The sequence below is a fragment of the Sminthopsis crassicaudata genome, chromosome 3 (genome assembly GCF_048593235.1).
Source record: "Sminthopsis crassicaudata isolate SCR6 chromosome 3, ASM4859323v1, whole genome shotgun sequence".
NCBI classification, from domain to species: Eukaryota; Metazoa; Chordata; class Mammalia; order Dasyuromorphia; family Dasyuridae; genus Sminthopsis; species Sminthopsis crassicaudata.
In genome coordinates this window covers 608,526,461-608,550,584 of record NC_133619.1, presented here as the reverse complement: position 1 = coordinate 608,550,584, position 24,124 = coordinate 608,526,461, and the positions used below count along the sequence as shown (strand labels likewise).

At 44.7% G+C, this 24,124-nt stretch overlaps 1 protein-coding gene across 4 annotated transcripts in view; it reads left to right on the top strand.

The window, feature by feature from the left end:
• The window catches only part of EPHB2 (EPH receptor B2), a 267,166-nt gene that overhangs the window by 102,281 nt on the left and 140,761 nt on the right, over positions 1 to 24,124 (top strand). The window lies entirely within an intron of this gene.

The window sequence follows — 24,124 nt, the reverse complement described above, 5'->3', positions numbered from 1 at the left end:
CATCAGGGTTAGAGAATTAGTGGGGATGGAGGAGGAGCCCAGGCCCTTACCTGCCCCCATAGCTAAGATACCTGGCTGGATCTCAGAGATGCCTGAGCGAGACAATGTGGGCTCAGCCAGCCCTGAGGGATCTGGGAAAAAGAGAGGGGAGCTGAAGCCTTCTCATCCTCCCGGAGCTCTTCCTCCCTCCCCTTCCAGATGGGCAGCCCCCTTTTTTTCCTTCTGTCTTTGTTGCTAGGTGAAGAATGCCTCTCTTTATCTCCCCTTCTTCCCCCTCCCTCCCTTTTTCCTTTGATTCTCCTTCCTTCTGTGTTTCTGCTGACCTCTGCGTGTTGTGAATCCAATTAGAGCCCGGGAGAGGAGAGGGTGGTGGCTGCACTGAATCCTGCCTTAACTACACTGAGCACGCTCCACGCCCCGGCGAGCTGCAGGGGACTGGCAGCCGGTCCTGTTTGTAATTCCGGGCTGGCTCTGGGCTTTGTGGAGATTAGCTGTTAGGAATGGGGTGGGGGGGAGGGGAGAGAAGAGGAAGAAGTGGACAGGAGCTGGGGTGGGAGGGGCTGGGGGGGCGCTAGGGAGAGTACCCAACAGAAGGGGCCATCGCTGTCAGATCCCAGAACAAAGATTGAAGAAGGGGAGCAGGCGATTGCCTGATGTCTGCAGGAGAAGATGGTTTCTGAGGCTTCCCCAGCCATGGGGCTCCTGGGGACTAGATCACAGCATCAGAAAGGGATGAAGGAGATCTCAGAAGAGAGAATGTCAGAGCTGGGAGGGCCCTTAGAACTCAGGAGGTCAGAGCTGGGAGGGCCCTTAGAACCCGGGAGGTCAGAGCTGGGAGGGCCCTTAGAACCCAGGAGGTCTGAGCTGGGAGGGCTTTTAGAACCTGGGATGCCAGAGCTGGGAGGGCCCTTAGAACTCAGGAGGTCAGAGCTGGGAGGGCCCTTAGAACCCGGGAGGTCAGAGCTGGGAGGGCCCTTAGAACCCGGGAGGTCAGAGCTGGGAGGGCCCTTAGAACCCGGGAGGTCAGAGCTGGGAGGGCCCTTAGAACCCGGGATGTTAGAGCTGCGAGGGCCCTTAGAACCCGGGATGTCAGAGCTGGGAGGGCCTTAGAACCCAGGATGTCAGAGCTGGGAGGGCCCTTAGAACCCGGGATGTTAGAGCTGCGAGGGCCCTTAGAACCCGGGATGTCAGAGCTGGGAGGGCCCTTAGAACCCAGGAGATCAGAGGTGGGAGGGCCCTTAGAACCCAGGATGTTAGAGCTGCGAGGGCCCTTAGAACCTGGGAGGTCAGAGCTGGGAGGGCCCTTAGAACCCAGGAGGTCAGAGCTGGGAGGGCCCTTAGAACCCAGGAGGTCTGAGCTGGGAGGGCCCTTAGAACCTGGGATGCCAGAGCTGGGAGGGCCCTTAGAACCTGGGATGCCAGAGCTGGGAGGGCCCTTAGAACCCGGGATGTCAGAGCTGGGAGGGCCCTTAGAACCCGGGAGGTCAGAGCTGGGAGGGCCCTTAGAACCCGGGAGGTCAGAGCTGGGAGGGCCCTTAGAACCCGGGATGTCAGAGATGGGAGGGCCCTTAGAACCTGGGATGTCAGAGCTGGGAGGGCCCTTAGAACCCAGGAGGTCTGAGCTGGGAGGGCCCTTAGAACCTGGGATGCCAGAGCTGGGAGGGCCCTTAGAACCTGGGATGCCAGAGCTGGGAGGGCCCTTAGAACCCGGGATGTCAGAGCTGGGAGGGCCCTTAGAACCCGGGAGGTCAGAGCTGGGAGGGCCCTTAGAACCCGGGAGGTCAGAGCTGGGAGGGCCCTTAGAACCCAGGATGGCAGAGTTAGTAGAATCTTTAGAACATACAGTTTGAGTCCTTGGAAATCACTTGCTTCAACTCCTTTCATTTTATAAATGGGCAAACTAAGACTCAGAACATACCTTCTGGGAGAAAATGATCAGAATTCCTAGAACTTGCTAGGGAGAAAATTATTTTCTTTTCTTTTTTTTTTTTCTTTTTAACTTGGAATAAGGAATTTCTTCCTCCTTCCCTCCCTTCCTTTCCTCTATTCTTCCTTCTTTCTTCCTTTTCTTCCTCTTTTCTTCCTTCCTTCATGCCTACTCCAACTGACCTCCCTAGCTCCTCCTCCTTTCCTCCCTTCCTTCCTTCCTTCCTCCCTTCCTTCCTTCCTTCCTTCCTCCCTTCCTTCCTTCCTTCCTTCCTTCCTTCCCTCTTCCTTCCTTCCTTCCTTCCTTCCTTCCTTCCTTCCTTCCTTCCTTCCTTCCTTCCTTCCTTCCTTCCTTCCTTCCTTCCTTCCTTCCCTCCTCCTTCCTTCCTTCCTTCCTTCCTTCCTTCCTTCCTTCCTTCCTTCCTTCCTTCCTTCCTTCCTTCCTTCCCTCCTTCCTTCCCTCCTTCCTTCCTTCCTTCCTTCCTTCCTTCCTTCCTTCCTTCCTTCCTTCCTTCCTTCCCTCCTTCCTTCCTTCCCTCCTTCCTTCCTTCTTTCCTTCCTTCCTTCCTTCCTTCCTTCCTTCCTTCCTTCCTTCCTTCCTTCCTTCCCTCTTCCTTCCTTCCTTCCTTCCTTCCTTCCTTCCTTCCTTCCTTCCTTCCTTCCTTCCTTCCTTCCTTCCTTCCTTCCTTCCTTCCTTCCTTCCTTCCTCCCTCCCTCCCTCCCTCCCTCCTTCCCTTCCTTCCTTCTTTCCTTCCTTCCTTCCTTCCTTCCTTCCTTCCTTCCTTCCCTTAATTAATCAACAGGTATTATTACATGTTAATCAACAGGTATTATTAAGCTTCAATTATTTGCCGGGCATTCTGGTAGACAGCAGAGATACAAAGATACAAGTATAACTAACTGGGAGTTACAAAACTGAGAGCCATTCAAAAATCAAAGGATTGCTGAAAGGATTGGAAGGGGAGGAGAGAGACAGGGAAGACTTCCTAGAGGAGGTGACATTTGAGTTGAGTTTTAACAGTTGGGCAAGAATTCAAGGGAAAAGATGGCATTCCAGGCATAGGGCCTTATGAGAAAAGGCCAGGAGAGCAGCGGGCATAATTGAATGCTTGGGTGACAGAGTCTAATTGGTTTTCTGGATACACTTTCTGTGGGGGGAAGGCAGGGACTTCTCTAGCTGGTGGCCTGACCTTGTGGAAAAGGAGTTGGCAGCAACCTTGAGGGCAATGGGCCCCTATTTATAGGTTCACAAACAGGTCCATGGTTTCTTGGATAAAAGGAGCTTTAGGGAACAAAGGACTGGGCAACAAAAGAGGGCTGCCTTGCAATAAGAGCAAGAAAAGGGCTTCAGGAACCCCATTAATTTTCCATTTGTGAGATTTTTTTTTCTCTTTAAGGGTAAAATTGGGAATCGCTATAGAATAATATGATACAGTAGAAAGAGACTAGGACTTGAGAGAGTTGGGTTCGAATCCTATCACTAACATGCTATTTTATCTTAGACAAATCCCCTTTCCTTTATGGGCCTCTACTTCCTAATCTGCTAAATGGCCATCTTACCTCACTGGAGAGAGATGAGAAACAGATAAGGAGCAGGTGGAAAGAAAAAGCAGGATTTCAATGGTCAGATTAGCCAGACTTGAAAGTGGCAGAGAGCTCCTTAAAAGCCCTCTCCATGTTGTGTAGAACATGTCTTCAGGGCAAAGAAAGTGTTAGATGGGAGTACCAGTAGTGTAGCATACTAGAAAGAGTTGTGTGTGAGCTAGCTGACCTCAGTTACCTGGCAGCCCAACCTGGACTTGGTGATATTGGGTAAATCAAGTAATTAGCTTCTCTTGGACTGTTTTTATCTCTGAAAAATTAAGAGTAGATTTCAGATGCTTTCTCTAGTCTCTCCCAATTTTGACATTATGTGTTCTAACTTTGTGCCTTCTAAGGGTCTTCCCACCTCTGATATTCTTGGTCCCAAGGGTCTTTCCACTTCAAACATTATACATTCGAATTAGGATTCTGCATCCTAATAGCCTTTCTAGCTCTGACATCCCTTGTTCTAGGGCCCCTTCCGGCTGTGATATTCTATGTTCTAAGGTCCCTCCCAAGGGATTCCAAGAATACTTTCCAGTTCTGACATCCCAGGACTCTACGATTCTAATAAGAAATTGCTCCCCTTCCTATTTTCTCTTCCCTGCCCTCCCATTCCCAGGTGGCTTTATCTCAGTGGTTGCCTATGAAGGCTGTGGGGTGATTCTAAGGGCACTGGGCAGAGAGAAAAAAAGGTGGTTCTACTGTTAGGTATTATGTCACCTGGCAGGCAACCACAAAGGGCTTGAGGACAAAAGGGGATGGTGGTAGGGGTTTGGGTTGAGTCTCTTTTCTCTCCCTTTTGTTTCTAACTCCCTTCTTGGTCTCCCTCAAAAAAAAAAAAAGTTTTTTTCAAAGGGGGATAAAGCTCTGATTTTATCTCAAATTGTTGCTGCCTATGACAGAGCAAGTCACTGCCTCCCCCGTCTCATCCTTCAGGCTCTCATGGACTCTCCCAGTTATGGCTGCCTCAGACCTCTGCAGACCAAGACATAGACTTACTAGTCTTGGCTTAATTTGATACTAAGAGACTTCACATGGAGAAATAGTGATGGTTCATAGGATCAGAAAAGAGCTGAGAATATCGCATGTAAGAACTGGAAGGAAATGCAGAACACAGAATATCAGAGCAGGGAGGGACCTTAGAAGAGAATTTCAGATTGAGAAAACATCTTAGAGCCTAGAACATCAGGAGTGGAAGGGGTCTTAGAGCATAGAACGTTAGAACTGTAAGGAACAAAGAAAATTACATCTGGAAGGAATCTTGGGACACAAAACTTTTGCATGTTTTGTCTCCAAACTGGAAGGATCTCTCAAACATCTGGACATTGAATGTTAACATAAAATTCTAGAGCTGAAAGCTTCAGCAGACAACATCGAAACCAAACCCCTTATTTTATAGAGTAGGAAATGAAGGACTAGGGAAGGGAATATCAACACATTCCTATGGTGCTTTGGCACTCTTTGCTCCCCACTCATTTCTTATTCCCACTTTATAGATGACAAAGACCAGAAGGCTCTGCCCAGAGGACAGAAGGGATTTGCTCATGGTCACACGGCTACTAATTAGTGAAGCTGGGGCTAGAACCCAAGTGACCTGAACCTAGTGGAGAAAAATGATTCAGTTTGAAGATTTGCCAACCTCTGCCTACTCCTCTCCAATCTCTCTGTAATATGCCAAAGGAAGCAACCTTTGGGTCAAACAATGCCCTCTTTTTAAACAAAGGTAGCACTGGGAGTTACACTAACACACTAGTGTGAATTGGTCTGTTAAGACAGCTCTCTAAGGGTGAGACAAGATACGAAACTTTCTGCTTGGAGGGGGCAGGGAGCCAAGACACTGGCTTCTCTGCTGATCCCTTGTACTAAGGGTCTTTTCCCCTTTCTTCCCTCTTGAGCCCTCAACTCTAGCATCCATCAAGGCAGTAGCACGACAGCCCTACCTCTGACAGGCACCAGCTTCTCCCAGCCTGGGAGCTGCATACACTTTTCTTTAGACAGGCATGAAGGAAAAAGTTGGCCCCCAGACTGTAATCCCTAGTCAGCCACTTCTCCCTGCTTATCTCTTCCTCAGCTTCCCCAAGGGAGAATTCCTCTCCAAGCACACAGACTTCTATTCATCAGTGCTCAGTCTCCTTCTCTTAAATTGATTCTCTCTCTCCCTCTTCCCTCCCCCTTCTCTTTTCTTCTTCCTCCTCCCTCTCTTTTATCTATTTCCTCTTCTTTTTTCTTCTATCATCTTCTTCCTCCTTCCCTTTTTCTCTCTATTTCTCTCTGTCTGCTGTCTCTCTGTCCATGTATCTGCCTTTCCCTTTTCTCTCTTTCATTCTCTTTTCTCTCCTTTCTTTCTATCCCTCTTCCTCTTTTTTCTCTCCTCCTCTTCTTCCTCCTCCTCTTCTTTTCCTCCTCCTCCTTCTCTTCCTCCTCTTTTTCATCTTCGTCTTCTTCTTTCTCCTTTTTCTTTCTTTCCCTTTATTTTTTTCTCTCCATTTCTATCCTTCCCTGTCTTCCTTCTTCCCTTTCCCTCTCTATTTCCCAGATAGAAAAGGAAGAAGGCTCTCCCAATAGAACTTCAGGATATAAAAGGAAACTTATTAAATTCTTCCCTCCTATGCCCATAGCATGTTACAGTTCACAAAATATGGCATCTCCACAATGCTTAGATGGAGACAGAGCAAGTAGTATTAATTCCATTTTGCGGAGTAGGAAAACTAAAGGCCTCAAAGGAAAGTTTTTTGCAAAGAAACACAACTAGAACCCAAACCAGGTGTTGTGTGGGCAGAGAGCCCTATGATCCAACTATCTTATTGCTAGGTTTTTACCCAAAAGAGATTAAAGAAAGAATTGAAGGTTCTCTATGTACAAAAATGTTTATAGAAGCCCTTTTTGTGGTGGCAAAAAGAGAGAAATTAAGAGAACACTTCTCCCTCTGCTTGAACACAATGTGATATATGAATGTGATAGAATACCATTGTGCTGTAAGAAATGAAGAAATGGATGATTTTCAAGAGACATGGAGAGACGTCTACAGACTGATACAGAATGAAGTGATTAGAAACATAATCTATACTATAGCACGAATATTATTTTTAGATGAACAATATTGAAGACTTTTATAAGCAAATAAAGAACAAAATGAGCAGAATGAGGAGCTGAAATGATAAGACCATAAAAACAATCACCTTTGAAATCCATGAGAAGTCTGATCAATACAGTGACCATCTATGATTTCCCAAGACACATGATGAAATCTACTATCCATTCCAGAGAGATGATAGATTTAGGGCACAGAATAAGCCCCACATTTTTGGTATATAGCCATTGAGGGAATTTGATTTAGTTTAGTGTGCATATTTGTTTTTAAATTTTTTTGGCTTTTCCCCATTAGAGTAGAAGGGAAAATAGATTTCTGTTAATTTTTTTTTTTTTTAAATTGAGAAGTATGAGGAGGGGAACATTTCATACATTTTCAGATGAGGTCACTGTATTCATTTTAATTAGCCATTTTATTTTGTAATAAAAGATCTTTCTTGAGGGAGCAGTAATCTGTAAATGTTTTAAATACATCAATAACTTTACATAAATATATTAATAACCTTACATTAAAAATCTGATAACATAATCAATGTTCCACATCTATTCCCTATCCTCCGCCCTGCAAGGGCGTGGGGCCGGGGAAAGTATATTCTCATGTTTTCTTTTGTTTTCTTCTGGACCACGCTTGTTTTTCCCAATGTTGCAATAATCTTTTATTATCTTACAGTTATTCTTTCCTTTTTCATTATTACATTCATTACATATATAATTTTCTTATCTCTGCTTTCTTCCCTTTGCATCATTTCATCTAAGTCTTTTCACACTTTTTATATTTATTATCTTTGTAATTTCTCTAGCAAAGGGATGAAAAGAACAAAAACTAGAATCTAGTGTAGACACTCCACTCATGGAACACAGCTTGGAAATTATGACAGTAATCCAGAGTGTAGGAGTGAGACTTGAGACTAAGAACTCATCCTTATACTGAATTAGTATTCTTGTGGTGCTATAGAAAGTAAACTGAAGATGGGGACCACTGTCCTCAATTTGAGGTTGAACAAAATTATAGAATGAGAAAGCTGGGAGAGTCCTTAGAACACAGGAGGTCAGAGCAGGGACTCTACAGGATGTCAGAGCTAGGAAGTTCTTAGAACCCAGGAGGTCAGAGCTGGGAGGGCCCTTAGAACCCAGGAGGTCAGAGCTGGAGGGCCCTGAGAACCCAGGAGGTCAGAGCTGGGAGGGCCCTTAGAACCCAGGAGGTCAGAGCTGGGAGGGCCCTTAGAACCCGGGATGTCAGAGCTGGGAGGGCTCTTAGAACCCAGGAGGTCAGAGCTGGGAGGGTCCTTAGAACCCAGGAGGTCAGAGCTGGGAGGGCCCTTAGAACCCGGGATGTCAGAGCTGGGAGTGCCCTGAGAACCCAGGAGGTCAGAGCTGGGAGGGTCCTTAGAACCCGGGATGTCAGAGCTGGGAGGGCCCTGAGAAGCCAGGAGGTCAGAGTTGGGAGGGCCCTTAGAACCCGGGAGGTCAGAGCTGGGAGGGCCCTTAGAACCCGGGAGGTCAGAGCTGGGAGGACCCTTAGAACCCAGGAGGTCAGAGCTGGGAGGGCCCTTAGAACCCAGGAGGTCAGAGCTGGGAGGGCCCTTAGAACCCAGGAGGTCAGAGCTGGGAGGGCCCTTAGAACCCAGGATGTCAGAGCTGGGAGGGCCCTTAGAACCCGGGATGTCAGAGCTGGGAGGGCCCTTAGAACCCGGGATGTCAGAGCTGGGAGGGCCCTTAGAACCCGGGATGTCAGAGCTGGGAGGGCCCGTAGAACAGGAGGTCAGAGCTGGGAGGGCCCTTAGAATCCAGGAGGTCAGAGCTGGGAGGGCCCTTAGAACCCAGGAGGTCAGAGCTGGGAGGGCCCTTAGAACCCGGGATGTCAGAGCTGGGAGGGCCCTTAGAACCCGGGATGTCAGAGCTGGGAGGGCCCTGAGAACCCAGGAGGTCAGAGCTGGGAGGGCCCTTAGAACCCAGGAGGTCAGAGCTGGGAGGGCCCTTAGAACCCGGGATGTCAGAGCTGGGAGGGCCCTGAGAACCCAGGAGGTCAGGGCTGGGAGGGCCCTTAGAACATGGGATGTCAGAGCTGGGAGGGCCCTTAGAACCCAGGATGTTAGAGCTGGGAGGGCCCTTAGAACAGGAGGTCAGAGCTGGGAGGGTCCTTAGAACCCAGGAGGTCAGGGCTGGGAGGGCCCTTAGAACACGGAATGTCAGAGCTGGGAAGTCCTTGGAACACGGGATGTCAGAGCTAACAGGGCCCTCACAGCACATAATGTCAGAGCCAGAAGGAATTTTAGAACATTGACTAATAGAAATGAAAGGCTTCTTAGAAAACAGAATTCCTGATCTGCTCTGAAATAATAATAAGGATGTTCTAGTTAAGGCTTGAAAAGTGCTTTGCAAATGTTCTCTTATTTGATCCTCAACAATGATTCTATAAACATTTTGCAGATGAGAAAACTGAACAAAAGAGAAAAAGTGACCTGGCCACACAGTTAGAAAGTATCTGAAGCCGGATTTGAACACTCTTGGCTCTGAGAACAGGGCTCTATCTCCTGTGCCTTATTACAGCACGTGCAAGAGCTAGACAAAGACCTTCCCAGGTAGCTAATTTCCTGATTCTGGGTCTGGTCCCTAGTTCTTTCTCCTGTGCTGCCCTTTCTCTCTGGTGAGGCTCAGAATCCTGCAGAAATCCCTCTGTCTTCATTCATGTGTACTTCACTTTCTCCTCCCCCTTTTCCTTATCATTTCCTTCATCTTCCTTATCCTCATCCTGATAGAATTCTTCCCTGCCCAAGGGAACCAGAGGGTGTGTAAACAGGTGTGCTACTGCCCTATTTGAAAGAAGAGAAGAAATCCATCTTCACCCATTTGCAGGCAAGGTGAAATTACAGACATTCAAAGAGAAGTCTCCCTCAGGAAAGACAAAAAAAAAAGGCAGGGGCGGATAAGAAGGAAAGGAAGAAGGAGGGTGGGATGTCAGAGGCCCTGCTGGAAGACTGAGGATTGCCAAGGAAACTGGGCCTCACTACCGACCCCATGCGACGCCACCGATGGGGGCTTCCTTCTGCGTCCACCCCAGAGGTCCCTGAAGAAGCCTGTGCTCCCCCTCCCAAGGCAGGTGCTTGCCTCCACCCCTTCTTTCACAGGGCAGGGATAAAGACGGGGAGTGTTGACTGCAGCAACGGCAGCAGCGGAGGCCGATGCTGCTAACAGGCTGGAAATATCTTTTGTCAAAGCTTTGAGATGCCTCCAACCTCCTTTAATTAAAGACAATTACTGCTTTCAGCCCCTCTTCACAGCTCAGCTCCGTTGTTTGCAAACACACAGCTGCGGGAGTCTTTGTGCCCCCTCCCTCCCAGAGTCCCACTTCCCCAGAGACACACAGAGGTTTCTTTATTATTGGTGTGGCTGCTGCAACGCCCGCACCGGGAGAAGCCACAAGCCGCAGCAGAGAAGGATGGGAACCTGCCCTCTCCATGCAGGGGAGATAGCAGCCCCTCTGTTGCTGAAAGAGAAGAGGAAGGTCCTTCTCCCAGCCAGGGTCCCACAGCTCAGAGAATAGCTCTCAGCATGGGGCCTGTTTGGCTAATTTGCCCATTGAGCATAGGGCATTCCAGCGGATCCTCTGGGGGCCTGACTGACTGACACCCCCCTTTATCCAAGCCAAACCCCCCAACCCCACTGTATGGAGGTCCCCGGACCAGATTGGGGCCTGAGAGCCTCTATACTCAACCCCAACCCGGGGGATGGGGCATCCTTTCCCAGGGGGCCCTTCTGGGAGGTCTGCCGGCTCCTCAGGGTCACAGCTTCTCTGGCCTCCATCCAGGACAAAGGGCAGCATGATTGCCGAGTCACCTGTGCCTCTCTCCAAAACCCCGGCCTTCTCAGCCCCTCATTCTTTTGCTTATCCTCTTCATTATCTTTCTCATGATTCTCTTTATCTTCTTCATCCTCATCTTCTTTCCCATCATTGTCCTCATTTCCCCCATAATACTCTGCTCAGTGAGTTTCCTGAATGGACAAATGATCATTTCTTCTTCTTCCTCCTCTTCATCTTCTCCCTTCCCCTAATCTGCAGCAGCAGCAGCTATGTGGTATAATGCGTAGAGCATCCAGAAGAGATGTAGCAGAATCGAGGCTTGGAATCCTGTTCTTATACTTCACTAGCTTCGTGGTGATGGACAGTCTCCCTGCATTTCATCTTCCTCATCTGGAAAATGGGAATAGTAAAACTTTAGTACCTGCCTTCTAGGGCAGGTACTACCATCAAATGAAGTAATGTAGGAATTTGTTGTTGTTTATTCATTTCCATCATGTCCGACTCTTCATGATCCCATTTGGGATACTGGAGTGGTTTACCATTTCCTTATTATTTTACTGATGGGGAAATTGAAGCAAACAGGGTTAAGTGACTTGTCCAAGATCTCATAGCTAGTAAGTGTCTGAAGCCACAATTCAGGTTTCCCGGATTCCATTGCACTGCCTAGCTGCTTATGTATCCAGGGGCTTTTCCAGCAATGAAACCTCCAACCTTATGATTAGAAGATTGCTAATCTGATTGACTACTCTTTAAACTGTTTTGTCATACCTAAACCTGACATTCAAGATCTTCGACACTCAGGTGTGGAATTTCTCCAGAAGGAAACTAGTCAAGCTAATCTCCTGATTTCCATTTTTCTCCCTTGATCATTCTGTGCCTAGGATGCCCTCTCTGCCTCCCTCTCTCTCCCTCCTTTTACCTGTCTTCCAGGGTCTCCTATAAGCCCTCCCTGATGACTCCAGCCCCCAGCAACATCCTCCTTTTCAAACAACTTTTGCATTGACTGTTTTAAGCCCCCATTGTACGTCTCATCATGTGCTAGGCTGTTCTCTAATTCTTCAGTCAATTGTAGCTTTTCATTCCGTTGGGTCATAAGGTTGATATATGCAATAATGGCATGAGAAGTAATTGGTTCATATGTATACATCTTGTTTCCCCAACTAGATCATAAATTCCTTGTGAGTAGAGAGACAATGCCTCAGTTTAACAATGAGAGAGGGATGGTTCTGGATTCCCAATCCAGGTTCTGTTGCTTACTTGCTGAGTGGCCATTGGTTTGACCTTTGTCATTTTTCTCCTTGAAGCTTCCATTTTTTTTTCACCTGCAAAAAGACAGGGAGAATAAGGTTTCCCTACTTCCATCTCAGAGCTGTGTCAGGAAGCATAGTGATAAGAACAATGGACCAGGAGTTAGAATCCTAATACCTTAATGCCTCTACCACTAGCTAGCTCAGTGACCACTTGGGCAAGTGATGAGATCTCAGCATGTGCCTCAGTTTACTTATCTGTAAGATGAGAGAGCTGAATTCGATGTTTTCTTCTAAATTTGCATAAAACCCAGCAAAGGTAATGAGCATATATACTAGTCTCTGTTTTCCATAGGTAGCCCAAGTAGCCAGGTTCGCAACCTCAGTCATTTCTATGGGAATCAGGGAGGAGGCACACTCAAGACTTTTAAGGTTTGTAAGGTTTCCTTTCGGAAAGATTGATTATCATCACAGAATCACACGACTTGGTATCAAAAAGGGACATGGAGAGACCATTGGATCTAAAGGCTGAGAGAACTAGGTTCAAAGACTGGCCTTGCTACTCACCATTTATGTGAACTTTGACAAGCCACTGTATTCATTCATTCATCCATCCATTCATTTATTAGGAGTCATTCATCCATCCATTCATGCATTTATTAATCCATTCATTTATTCATTAGTCATTCATCTATCCATTCATTCATTCATCATTCATCTATCCATTCATCCATTTATTCATTAGCTATTCACTTATCTATCCATCCATTTATTCACTCATTCATCCTTTTATTAATTCAGTTCCCATCTATCCATTTAACAAATATTTATTAATATACTAAACACTGATTTAGGCATTAGAGATACAGAGAAGAACACGAAGGGGAACAAGTGATTACACATGATCATACCTGCAGATTGTGCTTCTGTGATTGGTTTTGTGAATTGGACATTTTCCTATTTTTTGTTAATAGCTCCGATATCAGAATGGAGGACTCCAATGTGAATCTACCCATGTAGCTATTATCAACTTACCTGTAAATTAGAGATTTAAGGATTGTCTAGGACACTGGGTTTTATCTGTTGATTAAGGGTCACCCACCCAGTGTCAAAGCAGACCTTCAACCTGGGTCTTCCTGACTCCCATGACAATCTATTTTCCACTGAGTTGCATTGCTTTTCAACTTCTGTTTTTTGTTTTTTTACCATTTGTTGAAGAGTTGGGCTGTATGATTTAACTTTAACAAAGTAAATACCATTGTATTTGCATGTTTATTGATACAATTTATTTGGACACAACAACTGCTCTCCAGCAAACTCCCAATAACTAATTGGTCTATCAATTAGTCTATTGACATTTATTAAATGCCTAGAATATGCCAGGTCCTGTGCTGGGTGCTGGGTATCCAGAGACCAAAATGAAATGAAGTACAATTTTAAAAAGTAAACCCCAACTAAACAGCTGTTCAGTTGTTATCAGAAAGGAGGTTAACAAATTCACTTTGATCATACAGTAGTCCTCATATTAGCTATTGTGTTTGATAATGGTTTTGTTCCTTCTCCATTTTGCTTTTATCTCAATGACTGTAGTCATTGTGTATATTGTACTTTGGGCCCACATATTCTCCATTTGCATCACTTCATACATTTCCCCAGACTTCCCTCAATTTTTCATATTCATCATCTAATCTAGTAATATTCCATTACTTTCCAGATACCCATGTATAGTTGACCAATAATTTCTTAACCCCTAAATCCACTCATATTTCACCTATCTCAATGATTGCATTTGCTTCAATGGGTTCAATACCAACTCTATATATATTTCCATCCTTTGTCTCCGTCATTGAGGTCCAACCCCACATTGCCACTTGTCTGTCGGACAGCTCTAGCTATATTGCCCATTGACATCTCAATCTCTGCATGTTAAAAATGGAACCCATTGGGGCAGCTAGGTGGATAGAGCACCAGCCCTGAAGTCAGGAGGACCTGAGTTCAAATCTGGCCTCAGACACTTAACACTTCCTGGCTGTGTGACCCTGGGCAAGTCACTTAACCCCAGCCTCAGGGGGGAAAAAAATGGAACCCATTATTCCACTATCTCCCTCAGTGGCCACTCCTCCTCTGGACTTTCCCCATTTAAAAAAAAAAATAATACCATGATCATGCCAGTGATCAAGGCCCCCAGATGGCCTTTAATAGTCTAATTTTTTTTTCCTGGACCTACCTAGCCTTTCTTATGGTGGGCCATATGATAGGAACTCTGCCAATCTAGAACTCCGTCCCTCCTCCCCCCAGTATCTGGAAACTTTCACCCTCCCAGAAGTTTCCCATTCTGTGACATCAGAGATAGGAAGCCAAAAGGAAGACCCCCTCAAGACCACCACTGGGAGACCAGGGGGAATGGCTTAGTTTGGAAGGTGTCAGCTGTTGTAGGGGTTGAGAAGTGATTAAGCCTTTAGAGTCCTTCCCTTGTTCTCTATGCCAACACCTCCTCCTCCATGTTCCCATCCTCGGGTGTCTCAGGTTTAGTCACATAGTCTTCCTTTTGTGTGAATTAAACCATGTCAAATAAAGGCTTTCAGCATCAAATATCTAGTCTAATTCTTTTGCAAAGCCCCCTTTAAATCCTAGGGCATTAACTACTGCATCAGACTGAAATGAAACCTCAGAGTCATCCTTGACACTTGTCCCCTCCCCCCAAGTCCAATCAGTTGCCAAGTCTTGTCTGGTACCTCCACAACATTGCTCACATTCATCCCTCCCCTCCACTTATGCAGCTACTGCCCTGAATTAGTACAATAACCTTCTGATGAATCAGTCTTCCCGTTGCCAGTCTCTTCCCCCTTAAAAACCACACAATTGCCAAATATTTCTTTTTTGTTTTGTTTTGTTTTTGACACTAGTTCTCCCTATCTTGCCAGCCTGTAAGTACAGTAATCACTCAGAACCCGATCCCATTAACTGATTCACAAGGAGGCATTGACCTGCTTTGTTCCCAGCCTGAACTGGTTTGCTCCTCCTTGGGCAGTGGTCCCCATTTCTGGGGTCTCACCGTATCGGTTCAGGATTTAGTGCAGACACACTTGGTTAGCTTGGGTATAGCACAGCTCAGGACTCCCAAACTCAAGCCATCCACCTGCTTCAGCTTCTCCTTTATCAAGAATCCCTACCACCAGTGACCACTTCCTATGTATGTGGCTCTGCACTAAGTGCTGGAAACACAAATACAAGAAGAAAGGCAATTCTTGCTCTTGGAGCCTGCATTCTCATTGAAAAAGGCAGTGCATAAAAGGAAACTGAAAAAAGGGTAGACCAAGCTTCTGACATAGGGCAAGTCAGCTGTGCTGGCTGGAGAGGAATGAGACTTAGCTGCCCTGGGAGCCCTCCTCAAATGGAGATTCTGGGCTACCAGATGAAGCTGCAGAGGAGAAGGCATCTTTCAATGTGTGAATCACACAACTGGATCCAAGGCTTCTAAGAGCTAGGGCACAATAGAGAAGGTCCACCATACTCAGCCAAAAAATAGTCTTTCCCAAGTTAGATTTCAGTGTCCAGAAAATCTTCAGTAGCTCAGTCTTGCCTCTAGAAAAAAAAATATTCTTCTCACCACCGGTATTGTACAGTCTGGATCCATCCCACCTCTCCAGGCCTATTGCATTTTAGTTCCCTTCACATATTTTATATTCCAGGTCAACTGGCCCAGTAGCTACACCTTGATCTTAGCATTCCATCTGTTTCTCTCTTCCCACCTTCTTAGAGTCCTCAGGTTCTTCTAGACTTAACTATTGTCACCTCCCAAACAGAGCCTTTCCTGATCTGATCCCCCTTCGTCCCCCAGTAATTGTTAATGGTCTTTTTTAAAAAATGTATCAGTATTATATCTCCTTCCACTCTGAAGTATGTAAGTTCCTTGAGGACAGACCATTTCTTTGTTTCTCTTGTCTCACTTTCTCTTCAAAACTCGTAGGGGGAAAAAAAAAAGCTGTCTACACTCATTATTTCCACTTTCTCACCTCCCATTTGCAATCCAGCTTCCATCTGCTCTCTCCAAGGTCACCAATGACTTGTTAAATCCATTGACCTTTTCGTAATATTCATCTTTTTTTTTTTTTTTTTTTTTGGACAGTTCGACCATATTCAACACTGTGCACACCCACCCTTTTTCAGTATAATTTCCTCCCTGGGTTATGATTCTGCTGCTCTCCCTTGATACTCTTTCCAGCCTGTTTGGCCCTATCTTCAGTATTTTTCTTTTTTGGTCTATCAATCACATCCAGATCCCTCTGCATAAGTGTGTCTGGGGGCTGTGTATTGGACCCTTTCCTCATCTTTGTTTAATTTCATCAGCTTCCATAGTCTCAATTATGATCTCTATGCACACAACTCCAAATCTATATATCTAGCTTTCAGTTTTGTCCTGAGTTCCAGTCCTCCATCGCCAGTAGTCTCCTAGATATTTCCACCTAGATGTCCTAGAGACATCTCAAACTCAAGTAAGTCTAAAATGAAATCCATTATTTTCTTCCCCCAAATCTACCCTATTTCCTAACTTCCTTGTTTCTGTCATGGATACAAACATCCTTTTGGTAGTTCAGGTTCAGAACCATGTAATCTTCCTGGTCTCTTTGAAGAAGGGACCCCGAAACCCTAAAACTCCTTGAAGATTTTCTCCTTCAAGGAGTTTTAGAGTTTTGGGGTCCCTTCTTCAACTTCACTTTCCCTTATTCCCAATATCTAGTTAATTGCCATTGCTATTTTCCCTTTCCTACTTCTCTCATGTTAGTTTTCTCTCCACTAAATCACAATTCCTTTGGTTTAAGCCTTTATCCCTTTTGCCCCAATCTCCTAATTGGTCTCTCAGCATCTTACTTCTCTTCAACTTCAATCCATGGGACATGTGGCTGCCAAAATCTTCCTAAGGCATAGGTCTGCCCTTGTTAATCCCTGGCTCAAGAAGTTCCCAATTGCTTCTAAGATAGAATATGGACTAATGCTTCTGCTTGGCATTTAAATCCCTTTACAGTCTGACTCCTAGCCATCTTTTCAGGTTGATCACAGGTTACCTTCCCTCACAGCCAGATAATCACCAATAAACATTCATTAATTGCCCACTACATTCCAGCTTTATGCTAAGTGCTGGAGGGTACAAAGAAACATAAAAGAGTTCCTGTTCTCAAGGGGCTTACAATCTAAGGGAGGAAAAAACATGCAAACAACTATGTACAGACAAGCTATAAATAAGATAAATCTGAAATAATCAACAGAAGGAAGACACTCGAATTAAAAGAGATTGGGAAATGATTCCTATAGAAAGTAGAATTTTAGATGAGACTTGAAAGAAGCCAAATGGGCTTACTAATTATTCCCCTTACACAGCATTCTACCACTACCCCTTGTGCTTTTAAAGGAGCTGTCTCCCCTGCCTGAAGTATTCTCTTCATTTTCTTTCCAGGATTTTCCTCTGTAAAGTGGAAATAATAACAGCATCTACCTCCCAAGGTTATTGTGAGGATAAAATGAGATAATAAGAAGTAAAACGCTTTGTGCATCATAAAGTACCATATAAATGCTAGCTATTATTATTATGGTTATTGTTTCTTGTTTTTTGAAATTCCTAGCTCTCTTCAGAGCTCAACATTCAAGTGTTGTCTTCAAAAGAGACTCCCCCCCTCCGATTTCCCTAGCTGTTAGTACTACCTTCACCTAAATTACTTTGTATTTATTTATTTATTTTTATTTCACCCTACAATGCATACACATATATTTACTTATCTGTAAGGTGGTGTATTTTTTCAGAAAAATATAAACTCCTTGAGGGCAAGAACTATATTCTCTCTTTATAACCATAGGACCTAGGACAGCTCCTATGGTACACACTGCTTGTAGATTGATTGGTTGATTGATTTCTATCCTCCAAACTAGGGACCTTGTTGCCCCTTAATAATGCTATTTGAATTGTGTGAAGCAGATTCAGTTGAGTTCTGGCCCCCAGCACAATTTGGGGTGGGAAATAGGTTGCTGGGGAGAAATGACTTGGCCATCCATTGGCTACTGGTGTCTAGCCACTGTGCCCAGTACTAGTATTTAGTTGTTAAGGTGGTCAGGATACTCACTTGTATAAGCATTTTCTAATCATCAGTTCCATGTGGTACCACCTCAGCCCTGGCCATCCTTCCCATGACCAGGGATAGCTAGATGATGCAGTAAATAGAGGGCAAGAAGACCTGTGTTGAAATTCAGAACTCAGATACTTACCAGCTATGTGACTCTGGACAAGTCAACTTCTGACTGCCTCGGTTATCTCAACTGTAAAATGGGGATAATTAAATAGCCTCTATCTCACAGGATTATTGTGGGCGTCAAACCAAATATTTGTAAACAGCTCAGCACAATGCTTTTAATATAATAAGTGCTTAATAAATACTTGCTTCCTTCCTCTCCATCCTCTAGAACTTTCATCCTGGGCTCTCAAAGGTAACTTTTTACCTTATTTTGCCCGGAAGCAAACCTCCACCTCATTTCCAGGCCTCTGAGCCCAAACCGTGTTGTCATGCATAGCTCTCCTTCCACCCCACCTCAGACTTTTCCTATTACCCTTTGGGTGTTACCTTCCCCTAAAAGAATGTAAAGTTCCTCAGAGCTGGGAATATTTTTTATTTGTACTTGTATCCTCAGGGGAGGGACTATTTTATTTGTATCAGTATCCCCAGGTTAGAGCCTGGCACACAGCTTGTGCTGTGTTTTATCTAGCTCTCTATTAATGGGCACCTCACTCTGCACAAAAAGCATTATCCCATTAAGTGAAGATCAATTAAAAGAACTGGGGATACTTTAACCTGGAGAACAGCAAGGGGTAGGAGAGGGAATAATTTCTGTTTCCAGATATCAGAAGCTCACTTAGAGGGAAGAAGGATTGGATTTGTTTGGCTTTATTTATTTATTTATTCATTCATTCAAAAAAAAACAAAAAACAAACCCAACCTTATCATAAAATCATAGATCTAGAAATGGAAAGCACCTCAGAGATTCTTAAGTCAACACTTTCCTTTTACAGTCTAAAAAATTGAAGTCCGGAAAAGCTACGTCAAATGACTTGTCCAAGATCATACAGTTAATATTATTAATCATTGTAAAATTATAGAACATAGGTTTAGAACTGGAAAAGAACTAGGAGACAGTGTAGTCCAAACCTTTCATTTTATGGATAAGGAAACTGGGTCCCCAAAAGACTGAACCAGGAATAGTGGAGAGAGTTGGAGAGAAATAGATTAATGCCTGAAGTAAGGAAAAAATGCATAGTAATTACAGCCATTTGATAGTGGAAAGGGGTGTCTTGTAAATTAGTATAACTTTTCTGACTAGAGGTATCCCAGTGGAGGCTAGAAGACCATTGATTGTCAAAAGACTCCAAATTTCAGCCCAGGATTGGACTAGATGATGCCTACAATTGTTGCAAGCCTGGGATTCTGAGGCCTCTTGTAGCCTCCAGTGGCCAGGCTCCGGGGCTGGGAGCTCCCCAGCTGTCCACCCCGACATCCCTCAGTTTCCATGAGAAAACCTTCTCACCCTGTCAGCTTCAGGCTTCCAGCACTAGAAACGTTCTCTCATAAATTTTTTAAACCTCCTTGGTCAGAGACGGAGCTGGAGCTCCATCTGTTTTTAAGCGATTGCTTAATGACTTCCTCCTCCTTGGATTGTTTCCTGATGGGTAGGAAGGATCTTTAAAGTTGCTTCCCAACACAGAACCACTTCCTTCCACTCTGGCTTCCCTGTGACCCATTTACCTTCCTTGACGGGGATGTATTATAGAAGAAGGAAGCAGAACCTGCTTGTCCAAATGAATGGGTGGCTGGCCTGTATCTGTGACTTCCAGAAGTAGTCTTTATTTAGCACCTGCACAGTGCGGCAATTAGCAAGTGTCGTCTGTGTGTGTGTATGTGTGTGTGTACATATGTGTATGTGTTTGTATTATGGGTGTATATTTGTATAGATGTACATAGATATAGGTGATCGTGTGTTCTAAGCACACACACCCCCAGCTCTGACCTCCCAGGTTCTAAGGGCCCTCCCAGCTCTGACCTCCTGGGTTCTAAGGGCCCTCCCAGCTCTGACATCCTGGGTTCTAAGGGCCCTCCCAGCTCTGACCTCCCAGGTTCTAAGGGCTCTCCCAACTCTGACATCCCAGGTTCTAAGGGCCCTCCCAGCTCTGACATCCCAGGTTCTAAGGGCCCTCCCAGCTCTGACATCCCAGGTTCTAAGGGCCCTCCCAACTCTGACATCCCAGGTTCTAAGGGCCCTCCCAGCTCTGACATCCCAGGTTCTAAGGGCCCTCCCAGCTCTGACATCCCAGGTTCTAAGGGCCCTCCCAACTCTGACATCCCAGGTTCTAAGGGCCCTCCCAGCTCTGACATCCCAGGTTCTAAGGGCCCTCCCAACTCTGACATCCCGGGTTCTAAGGGCCCTCCCAGCCCTGGCACTCTGGGTTCTGAGACCCTTCTGGCTCTGACATTCTATATTGTAAGGAGCCACCCAGTTCTCAAAATACCACAGTGATTTAGGAAATATCAGTATTCAGAGGATAATCCCTAGATTAATGGAAAGATTCCTTCTTATCTTGGAGCCAAGAAATGAGGCTTTATGTCTCATCTTTGCCACTTATCAGCCATAGGATCCTGAGGAGCTTACTTATCTTCTGTTTCCTCATCTTCAAAATGAGGGTAATGCTCTTTGTATCTCCTGTCTCCCAGAGTTGCTGAGAAGAAGAAACTTGATATTTCCAAGTTCGATGTTCAGTTCCCTTTAGGCAAGACACTGGTAAACTGTAGAGCAGAGCAGAGCAGTGGAGGTGAAGGGCCTGGAGATCCTGCCATATGAGTGACAGCCCAACGAACTGAGAATCATGAACATAGAGATTTAGGTAGGATGTGATGGCTGTCTTTATGTATTTCAAAGATTAGCTCGTGAAAGAGAAGCCACGCTTATTTGGCTAGAAGATTGAATTAGGTGCATTGGTTAGAAGTTACAAAGAGGGACAGGTAGATGGCACAGTGGATAGAGCACCAGCCCTGAAGTCAGGAGGAGCTGAGTTCAAATGTGGTCTCAGACACTTAAAACTTCCCGGCTGTGTGACAGGAGGGAAAAAAATTTACAATTTTAAGCTTATAATTATAAGGGGAAAATTCCCAACACTGAGACAACTTTATTGGTGATCTTCAAGCAAAGTGACTGCATGACCATTTATTTATCTGTCATATCTGAGGCATCTAGACAGTCATGAAATAGATAGAACACTGGGCCTGGAATCAGGGAAAGTTGGATACAGATCCCTGCTTACTAGCTATGTGACCCTGGACAAGTCAAATCACCCCTGTCTGCCTCTGCTTCCTCATCTTTGAAATGGAGATAATATTACCTTCCTCCCCTAGTTGTTGTGAGGATCAAATGAAGTGATATTTATAGTGCCCTGCCAACCTTAAAGCAATGAGTACATGTCTAAGTGCAGTGGTGGTAATGAGGAGGAGGAAGAAGAAGAGGAGAATGGTGGGGGTGGTGATAATGGGCAGATTCCTGTTGAGATATGAATTATACTGGATGTCTCCTGAGGTCCCCTTTAAATCCTGAAGTTCTTTGATTTTCTGAATACTAGAATTACCTGAATACAGGAGTATTTTGAGAGTCAAATCAGATAATATATGCAAAACATCTTATAAACCTAAAAGTGCTAAATAAACATCAGGTGATATTATGAGATGGGAACATTGATTTCCAGGCTGCAGAGACCTTCAAGGTCATCCAGACCAAGCCCTTCATTTCATATATGAGGAAACTGAGGCCTTGTAACTTGCCTAAGGGCACATACTTGACTAATTGGTGTCAGAGGTAGGTTTGACCTGAGGTCTTCCTGACCACCATTCGTAATGTCTTTTATTATTATTCCTTCCCTTTTTTCTGATTTTAGGGACTCCTGGGGGCCCTATGTCTGCTAGGGTTCTGGATTTGACAACGGGGTCCTGCCAGATTTCCCAGTCCCTCCTTTTCCCCCACTTGTGGGCTCCTGTTTTCCCTGAGGCTCTGAAATGCACCTGGTTCAGGGGCTAACAGCCTTGCCGGGCACCTGTCTACAAGCAGGCCACTTGACCTCTTTCCCATATCCCCTGCATATCTCACAATACGTGCACATCTCTATGGTAACTTCATGGCTTTGGGCAAACCATGTCTCCTGCTGTAGAATAAGCCCCTTCCACTCTGTGCTGATGAAGTCCCTTTGAACGCTAATGTCCCATATTCAGAGGTCCATTTCAGCACCAGCATCCACTATGGTAAGACAGCTAAGAGTGGGAGCAGATGGCCCAGAGTAAAGAAGACCTGAGTTCAAAGGGGACCTCAGACACTTAATAGCTGTGTTATCTTTATTTCACCTCTGTCTGCCTCAGTTTCTTCATCTGTAAAATGGGAATGGTACTAACAGGACCTACCTCTGAAAGTTATTGGGAGGATCAAATGAGATAATATTTGCAAAATGCTTTTGCAAACCTTGAAGTTCTACATAAATGCTGATAATCTGATAATTGTATTGTTCAGTCATTCAGATATGTCCGACTCTTCATGTTCACGGATCATACTGGGTTTTTTGGCAAAGATACTGGAGTGGCTTGCCATTGCTTTCTCCAATAGATTAAGGCAGAGATTAAGTGACTTGCCCAGGGTGACACGGCTAATAAATGTCTGAGGCTAGATTTGAATCAAATCTTTTTGACTCCAAGCTCAGCACTCTATCCACTGAGCCTCCTCCGATGAGAAATGGCAATTACAATTCTGTAGACATTTTCATTGCTCAGAAGTTTGTCCTTGAATTGAATGGCTTATAAGACATAATCTGGTGATTGGCTAACAGTTGTCAGGGAACATTTCATTTTGAATCTGTGCCTTCTTTACATTGCCTCCGATGTTCTAGAATTGTAGTGATTAGAAGGAGCGTTCACATAGAATGCATATTAGACCTAGAAATGCCCTTTAAACAAAGAAGGTTAGAATTAAGAGGAACCTTAGAACACTGAATGTCAGAGCTTGAGAACTAGGAGGGACTTTATAACACGGAATGTTAGAACATAAAGGAATCTTAGAACAGAGAACGTGAGAGCTGGGAGGGCTTGGAACACAAAGTGTTATTTAGCACTCGGACAGACCTTACAACATGGGACTTCAGCAGTCAGATGTGCTTGAAAGATAGCTGTATTTTCAATCAGATAATCTGTGATCAAATCCCAACTGTGCTGCTTATTATCCATGTGACCTTGGTCTCGAGTTTCTGGAGCCTCAGCAGCCTCATCTGCAAAATGGGGGTTAGAGGTGAGCAGGTAGAGTAGATAGCCTCTAAGCAAATAGAATAAACAGCAGGAAGCTGTACACTCTTCCATCTTTAAATTTGTGACCCTGTGAAAGACCATGTCGCAAAGAGAATTTCTGGATTCCAATCTGCCTCTTGATACTTAGCTACTCACCGATCCTCTCTGGCCCCCACTTTTCTCATCTGTTAAATGGGTATAATAGCACCAACAATACTTACTTCACAGGGTTGTGATGAGTCTCAAATGAGCTCATGGGTGTGTGGAATGCTTTACAAGCTTCAAAGGGCTCCATTAATGTCAATTATTATTAATATATTTTCCTTATCCTCATTATCACCGATGCCACAGGAGAACAGGGTCCCATCTATGCAAGACACAGTTCACTGTAAGGTTTTAGTAAGACTTCCACCTGTGCTGGATAAAAATGATATCAATAAAAATAACACAATTGTTTTTAGGAGGAAAAATTTAATAAATAACTGAACAGAAATTATGTTCACTGAGACACTGTAGGAGGTTGGGAGTCTGAGGCTGCCAAGACAAGCTGATTGGATTTGGGGAGGGGAAGGAGGCTTTAAAAATGAATGATGGAAAGCAGCATAGGTTGTGCTGCAATATGGGATGTTTATAAAGTCTCTGACAGTTTTCAAATATTAATGCCTTTCATCTCTTGAGGGTAGGAAACATATTAAATTTTGAGGGAGAGTTGGAAGATGGGGGTATCCCATCTACTGAAGGTAGGAAAAAGTGATGAGTTCAATTTTTATGGGGGAGATGTCCCAAAATATTCTAAAAATATTAGCTGTAGTGCTGTGAGGAACTCCTGGTATGTAAATTTCCTCCACCTTCAAATCAACAATATGTTTCTATCTTACAGACTTAGAAAATTCCCTAAAGAACTGAAAGGTTGCCCAGTATCACACTGTAACACTCAGAATTTGAACTCAGCTCTTCTTGACCTCAAGTCTAGCCTTCTATCTGTGCTTCTCAAACATTATGACTTTTTTCTTTTAAGTTGAAGGGGAAATGGTGAGTGAAAGTGACCTGACAATAATAAGAAAAAAACAGAGAAGAAGGCATACTCAGGGATGACTGTTCTCCTACTTCGGAGATTTCATAAACAC